The 10,075-nt window shown below is 40.3% G+C and overlaps 2 protein-coding genes across 6 annotated transcripts in view; one reads left to right on the top strand and one right to left on the bottom strand.

Moving 5' to 3' along the window:
• LOC138157655 (stonustoxin subunit alpha-like) overlaps positions 1-10,075 on the top strand; it is a 361,938-nt gene that overhangs the window by 343,943 nt on the left and 7,920 nt on the right. Inside the window, exon 1 of one of the 4 annotated variants that reach the window (XM_069083339.1) lies at positions 5,527-8,709. The exons of the other annotated variants lie outside the window; for them this stretch is intronic. The gene's annotated coding sequence lies outside the window, so the exon portion shown is untranslated. Of the gene's footprint in view, positions 1-5,526; positions 8,710-10,075 lie in introns of those variants that run through there. 4 annotated transcript variants of the gene reach the window in all.
• The window catches only part of ATP6V0E2 (ATPase H+ transporting V0 subunit e2), a 35,286-nt gene continuing 26,206 nt past the window's right edge, over positions 996-10,075 (bottom strand). Inside the window, exon 4 of one of the 2 annotated variants that reach the window (XM_069083393.1) lies at positions 996-4,923. The gene's annotated coding sequence lies outside the window, so the exon portion shown is untranslated. Of the gene's footprint in view, positions 4,928-10,075 lie in introns of both variants that reach the window. The other variant, XM_069083375.1, reaches the window with a different exon arrangement.

Raw genomic sequence — 10,075 nt, 5'->3', positions numbered from 1 at the left:
ATTCTGCAACTTTTCTAAAGTTGTTTATTATTTCAAGGAGTTTTTTTACTTGTTTCTCTAGGATTCTGTAAGCATGTAATGTACAAAGAATGATTGCTTTATTTCTTCATTGTCTATTCTAATTCTTTCAATTTCTTTTTCTTAATCCTAAAGCTAACATTTCTAGTACAATATTTAATAACAGTGGTGATAATGGACATCTTTGTTTCACTCCTGATCTTGTTGAGAAAGCTTCTAAGCTTATTCCCTTTACATATAATGCTTGCTGGTGGTTTTAGATAGATAGTACTTATCATTTTAAGGAAAACTCCATTTATTCTTATGCTCTCTGATGTTTTTAATAAGATTGGGTGCTGTGTTTTGTAGAAATCTTTTCCTGCGTCTATTGAGGTAATTATGTGATTTCTGTTAGTTTTGTTATTAATATGGTCAATTATGGTGATAGTTTTCCTAATATTGAATCTAGTCCTGAACGCTATATTCCTGGTATAAATTCCACCTGGTCATTTATCCTCATGATAAATTGTTCTAATCTCTTTGCTAATATTTTATTTATTTTTGCACCAATATTCATTATGGAAATTGGTCTATAATTTTCTTTCTCCTTTTTGGCTCTTCTTGTTTGAGGTATCAGCACCATATTTGTATTGTACAAAAAATTTGGTAGGAATTCTTTTTCATCTATTTTCCCAAATAGTTATATATTATTAGAATGAATTGTTCTTTAAATGTTTGTTAGAAATCACTTGTAAATCGATCTGTCCCTGGAAATTTTTACTTAGGGAGTTAATTGATATCTTATTGATATCAATTTCTTTTTGTGAAATGGGGTTAAGTATTTTATTTCCTTTTCTGTTAATCTGGGCAATTTACATTTCTGTAAATATTCATGCATTTCACATGGATTGTAAAATTTATTGATGTACAGTTGGGAAAAATAGCTCCTAATTATTGTTTTAACCTCCTCTTCATTGGTAGCAAATGCATCCTTTCCGTTTTTGATCTGGTAATTTGCTTTTCTTTCTTTTTTTAAAATTAAATCAACCAGAAGCTTATCTATTTTATTGTTTTTCCCCATAAAACCAACTCTTAGTTTTGTTTATTAGTTTAATAATTTTATTAATTTAAATTTTATTCATCTCTCCTTTAGTTTTCAAATTTTCTAATTTGGTATTTAGTTGGGGATTTTTATTTTGTGCTTTTTCCAGTTTTATTATTTGCATGCATAATTTATTGCTCTCCTCTTTCTCTATTTTATTTATGTAAACCTTTAGAAATAAAAAATTTCTGCTAAGAACTGCTTTGGCTGCATCTCATAAGTTTTGTTATAATGTCTCATTATTGTCACTCTCTTTGATTAATTTATTGATTGTTTCTATGACTTATTGCCCTTTTCTTACTATTTTTAATCTTTAAATTTATTTATTTGCAGTTTTCAACATTTATTTGTAATGGTAATGATAATTTGGAGATCTTCCCTGCCCCTTAATAGACTGAATGTAATCGCATGGAGCCTGCTGTGGGAGGAATTTGCTGAATGGGTGGAGCAGGAAGAGTAGAGTAGAGCCAAAAGGAAGCTGGGAGTCAGAGCAGTGTAATGGGAATGTAAATTTTTAAGATCTTCCCTGCCACTAGCCTTAAGTGCACTGGAGCCTGTGGTGGGAGGCTTGTTTTTCAGGAGATACTTTGTGATTGGGCAGTGGGTCAAGAAGGTTGTTACATTCTCTGAGCCAGGAGAAGGCTATATAAGCCCTGATGGGAAGATTTGCTTTGGGGCTCACTTTGAGAGGTGTTGTGTGATTTGACCAGATGAGACTCTGAGCAGCCGTTTTTAGAGCCCCCAGCTTTGAAAACCCAGATGTTGATGCTTCCCTCTCTGGTAACTGGGATTAGATATGGTTGTATGTAATGGCTGGACAGTTTGAAAGCCTGTCTGTTGAAATGTTCTTGTAACTTATGCTTGTAATCTCTGTATACTCTGAAATTTGGGTGCTGACCTTTTTCACTGAACTAGGTAAATGAGATATGTTTGATTGATTAAAGTAAACTTGTTAGCCCATTTTGACTTGCTTTCCTTTATCAAAGCAGAGCCAAGAACCTGTGTTGGCAGCCACCCTGGGGACGCTGGGGTGCTTGCTACTACAAGCAGTTAGGATGGATTGCATAGAGAGGACACAGGCAAGGTGATAGCTAGACTTGTGAGTGTTTGTGGGAAAGTTTTGGGACAGTGTTGCTCTCTGCGTTATTGTGTATAGATTTCTTTGTTGTTGTGATGAATTTGGTTTTCTGGTGTTGGGATTTGGCTTTCTGGTATCTGAATAAATGTTTTGCTTCTGTCTTCTATATGGAGAGTGTTATATTTTGCAATTCAAACTTTTGCAAGCATAGTGATATTTGCTAATGGTACTGTGAATTTTGCATTGGTGCTCTATCACTTCCACTAGATTTTGAGTTTCAAATTTTCTCTCCATCTCTCCCCTCCCCCACCCCAAGATACTGTGCATTCTCATTACCCCTTCCTCCCTTCTATTCCCCTTTCCCCCCTTCTTGTGACCCCTTCTGTTTCCTGTTGGGCAAGATAGATTCTATACCTCATTGCCTAAGTATCTAATTTCCCAGTTTCATATAAAAAATAATTTTTTAATATTCATTCTCAAAGCCTTGAGTTGTACATTCTCTCCCCTCCCCCCTCCTCACCCACCTTCCTTGAGAAGGCAAGCAATTCTATATAGGTTAGGAACATGTAGTCATGCAAAACACTTCCATAAGAGTCATATTGTGAAAGACTAACTATATTTCTCTCTATCCTCTCCCACCCTCCATTTATTCTATTTTCTCCTTTGACCTTTCCCTCCACAAAAGTGTTTGCTTCTGATTACCCCTTCCCTCAATCTACCATCCCTTCTATTATCTCCCCAGGAGATAATCCCAGGACACTCCATCTTGTCATAAAAAGTTTAGACTGGAATGGGCTTTTAGACTGGTGCAGCATCGACTCCTAAGGAGGAGAGTCTATGGGTAAAACACAATGAAGAAGGGAATGTTCTTTGGGGAGCCTGACACATCTTTCTGTTCTCCATCCCAAGGGATAGCTCTGTCAAGGCAAGAGCAATACTCCTGTAGAAAAATTCTCTCCAGGTCCCAGGACTCAAGACACCCAGACAAAATTTTCATAGAAGCAGCTCAGTTTCGCATTGGGTGGAGAGCTAGACCTGGAGATGAATAGACAAGTTCAAATGCAACTTCAGACCCTTCCTAGCTGTGAGACCTTGGGCAAGTCTCTCAACCTCTGCCTGCTTCAGTTCTTTATTCTGTAACATTGAGGTAATAATAATGCCTACCTTCCAGAACTGCTGTGACGATCTAAGAAGATAATTGTAAAGCACTTTGCAAATTTTAAAGCAGTACTGCTCCCCAGTGAAAATGTGTAGTCAGGCTTACTCTTAACAGGAAGGCAGCAATTTCTAATATTATAGTATATATCAGTCACATTTTAAGTTGAGGCCTTCAGAGAATCATAGGAGGTGGAAGCATCTTTTAAATCCAACATTCTACCTGAAGAATGGATCCCCTTTATAACAGCTCTATGAACTGTGGCCACTTCCATTGATGGTGAGCTCATTCTCTCCCGGTCCATATCATGGTGGAGGGCAGCTCCAATTATTAGGACATTCTTCCTTTTTACTTGATCTGAAATCTTTCTCCTTGTAACTGACACCTGTTGGTACCAGCTTTGCTCTCTGGGGACATGAAGGCATCGAATCCCTCTTCTGTATGATATCCCTCCACGTATCTGAGGACAGAGACCATGCCTTTCCTAAGCCTTCTCTCCTCCAGCCTAAACATCCCCTGTCCCTTGAATTCTTCCTTCTGGGCCATCATGTCCACACCTTCCACCTTCCTCTTTGTCCTCCTCAACATGAGCTCCAGCTGGGCCTGCAGCAGAAGGAGACTAGAATTGAAAGTGAAAGATCTAGATTCAAATCTTAGGTCTCTTCCTTTTGGCCATCCTGACTTTGGGCAAGTCATTTAACCACCATTGGACTTAGTTTCCTCATTTGTCTAATGGAGGGTGGGGAAAATCCCCCAGCAGCAGCCACTTAAAATAAAAGACAGCTAGCCCCAAGGATTCATGCAGAATATTTTAAGTATTCCTGTTGAGTACAAGGGATTGAACTGCTTTTTCTTCAAGTAAGATATTCCAAAATCCCCTACATGCATCCTTTGGAGGTTTAAAGATTTTGAAACACTGTCTTCCAAGTCAGAGATCTCACAAGGTGATCTTTGGGTTTCCACAAACTACACAAATACACTACTAGTCCATGTTGCAAGGTTGTGTCTTACAGACCAAGCTAGTTTTGTTCTTTGGACTTGCAAAATTTCAAGAGGAAGAAAACTAGAGCCTGCACACGGAGCATGAGAACAATTCCTCCAATGAAACTAGTTGCATCGAAAGTGGATTTTCTGTAGAAGGGGTGGGAATGACAGCAGTGTTTGGTGTATCTGATGTGACAATTCCGGTGGCAGCTGGGATGTTTGAGACTTCAGGCAAAGGCACGGCATTGAAGAAGACGGGCAGTAGGGCCCACTACACAGTTACTTGAGCTGGTAACAGCAGTACAGTTTGGAGTTGGGGCATTTTCTGAAGAGCAGCCATCACCTGCGTTACCAACTGTCCAAAAGCATGTGACACAGGAACCGTGTTTAATTCCCAGCTTTCTGGTGCCAGAGCCTGGGTCCTGGCAGGCTTCTTCATGGGCTTGGCAGCAGACTTCATGGTGGGAGGCACTGGCAAGGTCTCCTGGAAATTGCTGTAAGTTCTGGGGTCTTGGTCATGGTCAGCATGCATAGCCAGGCAGGTGCTGGAGGCCCAGAAGATAGTCCAGCAAGGGCCTCCATATCCCATTCACGGTGTTGGAAATGCTAACTTGGAAAAGAAAAACACAATTGATACCCAAAATCTCATATCAAATGTAATTTATTAAGGTGAAATCCAGAGTAATTGAATGCCTACTGGCCAGAAGTGGACCCTTTCCTTCTTGTGGAAGGAGGTGTCCTAGATGCAAAAGCCAAGCAAGTTTTATATATTAGTTTGGTGCAGACACTTCATTCAGAGAATTGATTGGTACGTTCTCTTCTGGGCACACCTCTCCATTATCACACATTATTACTAATGAGGCTCTAATTCTGTTAGATAATATACATAATACATGAGGTTCATTAGGCAAGCACAGTAACAAGCCCAGAATACTGATCCCCCCCCGCATCAGTCTGACCTAGATGTGTCCTTATCTGGGTCCGAGAGTCCCAAGGCCACTGTCTGCTTTCTAATTGGTTAAATCCACCTGCTGGTGCCAGCTCCTCTTTATTTTACTTTATTTCACCTTTAGTAATATCTAGGATCTCTATGGAACTGGGAATACAACTTCTTCCCAAGGCTACTCTCTAGTCTGCTAACCTAACTTTTATCAGTAGGCTCGCTTCAGTAATTTTGCCATCCTGTGGAAACTTAACCCTTTGCTACTTCTCACAATGGTGCCAGTGCTTGGGTGACAGCCAGCTGCAGAAGCATCTCTGAGCCCATGTGCTGCCACCTTGGACACCCTACTTCCCCAGTAACTCTATTTTTCAAAGTTTTATGCCCCAGCACAGTTGTATCCTCCAATGAGATGTAGGTTTGAGATGGCCTTTGAGGACCAAATGGGCCACAAGTCAGGATTTTCATCGATTGTTTTTGCAGGAACTCTGAGAAGGTCATTGCTGGTTTCAGTATCTACATTAACACACAGCCTGTTCTGATAGCCACAGGTTATGAAATCCTACATGATTTTAAAACTGGAAAGCAGATTTTTTCCCAGGTTATCTAGCCCCATGTCTCAAAATATTATTTTCTGTAACTTCCTTTATGTGAATATCTAATTTTCTTCAAAGCTCAAATCAAGCACTTCTTTTTATAAGTAATTCATTTCCTGACTGCCATTCTCCAAGCTTCTAGTACCTTCCCCCATAAAAATTGCTTTGTAGCCATTTTGTTTGTAATGGCGGTTATTTAATTATATAACTTAATTAATAATACTATATTATTCCCCCTCTTCACTTTGCTCTGTTTTGGCTGGGACACTTCCCAGAAACTAAGCAAAAATGCCCTCTTCCTTTACAGTTGCCTCGTTACTGGCCTAATTCCAGCGACAAAATTACCATGGCTCCTTGATGAGTGGTATAAGTAAGGAAAGGCTGACTCCTGGTTGGGCCTTTGGTCACCATTCTGATGGTGGCAGGAGACAACTGGTCACTTATCAAGAAGAATTGCCCCATTCATTAGACTTTAAGACAACTCTTATTTGCTAACTTCCTCTTCCTGTCTGTTGAACACATTAAGAATCTTCATGCTCTTTCTCAGACATTAAGGAAGATGGCCTTGAGGGACCCTTTATCATTTGACCATGATGCCTAGGTGAATCAGAGAATGCACATCAAGGTCATAGCTGCCTCTTCTACTTTGTTTTTCTTTCCCTCAGCACAGATGATCAGTGATCCAGAGACTGGTAGTGATCTAGAGACTGGTGTTTCTTGCCTTGGAGCAAGCAACCTTATGATTTTAAGACATTGTGAACTCTCTTGCCAGTTGCCACATAGCAGGCTGATTTTCTTAGCAACCTCTCAAAGTAAAGGTGACTTCTTAGTCCCATAAAGGTTTTTTTTTTCATGATTTAATGCTTTAAGTAGTAATTTCCTGGGAGAGTATAATAGCAGTGATTGGTTACTGTTTTGTGTTTTTAATATTTGTCAAAGTGTACTTATGAATACTTTGTGTTTTTAGCATTTTTTTGGTGTGGTCAAAGGAATAAATAGCTGTACTAAACTAAAAAAGATATGCTTTGTAAGTTTTTTTTCTTCTTCAGTAGTATAGTAAATCCTATTAGTCCCTTCTAGGCAGACCCTATTACAGGCCATTCCTTAGGTTCATTTTAGAAGCTTTCTAGGAGGAGATAATGAGCCAGAGAATTCAAGAAAAGTCTGATCTCTCTTTAGCGATCAGGAACTCATAGGGCATGAATCCAGGGCCATAAGAACCCAGACCTTGAGTGTCCTAGTAGAAGAGTATACTTTGCTTCTCATCCCAAGCACAGCATGTATATATTTTGTATATATCTCTATTTGCATATGGTGTCTCACCTACTAAAATATAAGCTCCCTAAAGTCAAACATTGTTTCACTTTTGTCTTGCTAGTCCCAGAGCCTGGCACATGGTAGACACTTCTTAATAAATGCATTATGATTATGATTTGCATGTTGAATTTTGATTGATTAATATTTTCCAACACATTTTCACTGTTTTCTCCTGTGTTAAACTTTGCATTAAAGTCAATCAGTCATAAACAATTATTAAGCATCTACTCTATACCTGACACTGTGCTAAGGGCTGAGGATTCAAAGGAAGGCAAAAGACAGTCCCCACTTTCAAGGAGTTTGTAGTCTAATGGAGAAGAAAAACAACTATGCAAACAACTCTATACAAATTATATGCTGGATACATTGGAAATCATCAACAATAAGAAAGTGCTAGAATTAAAGGCTTCCTGTAGAAGGTGGGATTTTCACTGGGACTTGAATGAAGCCAGAGAAGCCAGGAGGCAGAGATGAGGAGGGAGAGCACTCTAGGTATGGGGAACAGCTAGTGAAAATTCTCAGTCATGAGATGGAGTGTCTTGTGCTAGTAACAGCATGGAGGCCAATTTTACTGGACTGCAAAATATGACTGAGGTGGGAATTCTTTAAAGAAAATCAGTAAAAATTTACACGAAGTGAGAACTGTCTGTACTTCTAAAAGAAGCAGTATATACACATTCACAATCACAGAAGTTAGGCTCTCTTTTTTGCTCTGTATATTGAAATGTTCTTCTTGTGGGGGCTTGAGTTCAAGATTTAAATATATATATATATGTTCATATGTACACACATATATATACATATATACACACACATATATTTTATTTATTTTATAAAGAACTGCAATAGGAAAAAGGGAAGGAGAGGCACTGATTGGGGCCAACTTTTTCAAGAATTTCAGCCACCAAGTAGAAGGGAGCTAGCTGGGAGGACAGGATCTAGTGAGGATTTAGAGTGTTTCATAGTGAAGCCACAGTTAACTTTCTACCCAAACCTGCTCAAATCCCATGTGAAAGCATTTCCTTTACATCCATTCTATGTGAGTGGTTTTGTTTTTTATTAAATAAATCAAAGTTCTTTTCCTGTTCCTTTTGGGCATCTGAAGTTTTATCTGTTAACAGGGATAATATCTGACATCCCTTAGCAGTTGTCTTCTCTTTTACACAAACATTCCTTTACTTTCTTTTTTATCACAAAATAGCTCCCTTTGGAAAGGGACTTAACGGGACAGTGCAGCTTAAGGGTGAGAGAAAGACAAAGTCCAGGCTCCTCAGTTTAGGGACCCAGTCAGGTGACCAGTTAAGTGGCCTTGGACATCTCTTACATTTAATCTCCCCATTTTCAGGAAATGAGCAGTCCCTAGGTCAGATTACTTTCATTTTCCAGCAGTTCTTTCCTATTCAGTCTGCCTTGTGCTGCTCACACACAGCCAGACTCCAGGCACACCCCACACCAGCACTGACCCCAAAGCTCAGCTCTGTGAGGAGGGAGGGAGAAGGCTGTGCATTGTGGTAAGGCCACAGACCCTGGATCAGGCAGGTGAGAGTGTGGAGCCACCTCTGGGGGAGGGGTGGATCCCTGATCTTTCCAGGGCGAAGAACTGCCCCGCCCCTCTCAGGCAGTCTGCTTTGTTACTCTGCTTGCTTAAAACCTTATCTTTGATTCCTGTTGAGTCAGGGTGAAGTATATGTGTGATGTCTGGGATCCCCCTCCCTCCAAGAGCACCAAGGTTGGCTCCTAAAGGACAGTCCTTTCTCAGAGGAATCATTGACCTTTCACACTTTATCAGATTTGTGAGTGAGGGCTGTTCTTGAGGGGAGGTGGGTGAGAGAAGATAAAATCAGTCCAGGATCAGCAAATCTTGAAGGATGGAACAAACCAGTATCCTGCCCATACAGCCAGGTCAGCATCATTATAGATTGAGGTTTGGGTCACTAGTAAGGAAACAAGGACCCACAAAGTTATTATCCCAAAACGGGAAGCCAGTATCACCCTTAGACAGAAAAGGTGATGTCCTAAGTGTTGTAGTTGAAAAGCAGGCTTCAGTTTCCCAAAAAGTTCTTCCCTTGCCTTTTCTGCCCCCAAAACCTATTCTAAATTGATGAGTTATGGGCTCTGGGAGCCCCCTTGACTTCTCCTTGAGTCCTTGAGGTACAGACTCTGGGAACTTCCCTTGGACTCTTGATTAAATCATCCCATTTGATGAGGCATTTGTATGAGGCAATAAGCCTTACATTGTGGCTGAGCCCAAGCCTCTGTTACTAGACTTCCCACCCTCTGTTACTAAACTTCCCACCTATCAAAATATCAATCCACCCTTGAAGTGGCCTAGCCCACCATGCTCTGTGGTCTCCAGATACTTTCCACTCTTAATCACTCATTGACCTCATTAACTCCTCCTTGAAGACCCTCCCCAAACTCCTCCTCTAGGCCACCCCTAGATTCCTCCCACAATCTTCTGTATATAAGACCCCATCCTGACTTCATGTTTGTGAGAACCATAGAATACCATGCAGGTGAGAGTGACATAGAGTAGTGAGATTGCTGTGAGAGTGCCACAGAATGACCTAGCACAGACTTACTCTGTGTCTAATGCAAGTGAACTTAGCTGGTGTATGGTATGAGCCCATACCTTATCATAAATCTCTTCCTCACCAGGATACATTCATTTCTTTGGGGTAAACAATGCTTTCTCCAGCTGTCTATAGGCTACATTCTCATCCAAAAGGAAGATTCACTTAACCTTCCACAAAAGAAGAACAGAAAGTCAGTTCAGGCTGCCCTTCCTTCCCCTAACCTTCCTGGTGGCTGCTCTGGCCATTTCACTCCATCCTCCTCTCCCCCCATACACACAAACATTGGATTGTACTTTTTAAAGGCTCAAAAAACCTCCTCTAGGATGAGA

The sequence above is a fragment of the Petaurus breviceps genome, unplaced genomic scaffold, assembly GCF_028583685.1.
Source record: "Petaurus breviceps papuanus isolate PSGF00001 unplaced genomic scaffold, PetGlider_PUasm1.0 115, whole genome shotgun sequence".
Taxonomy (NCBI): domain Eukaryota; kingdom Metazoa; phylum Chordata; class Mammalia; order Diprotodontia; family Petauridae; genus Petaurus; species Petaurus breviceps.
Note: the sequence above shows the minus strand (reverse complement) of the source record. Positions and strands in the feature narration are given on the sequence as shown.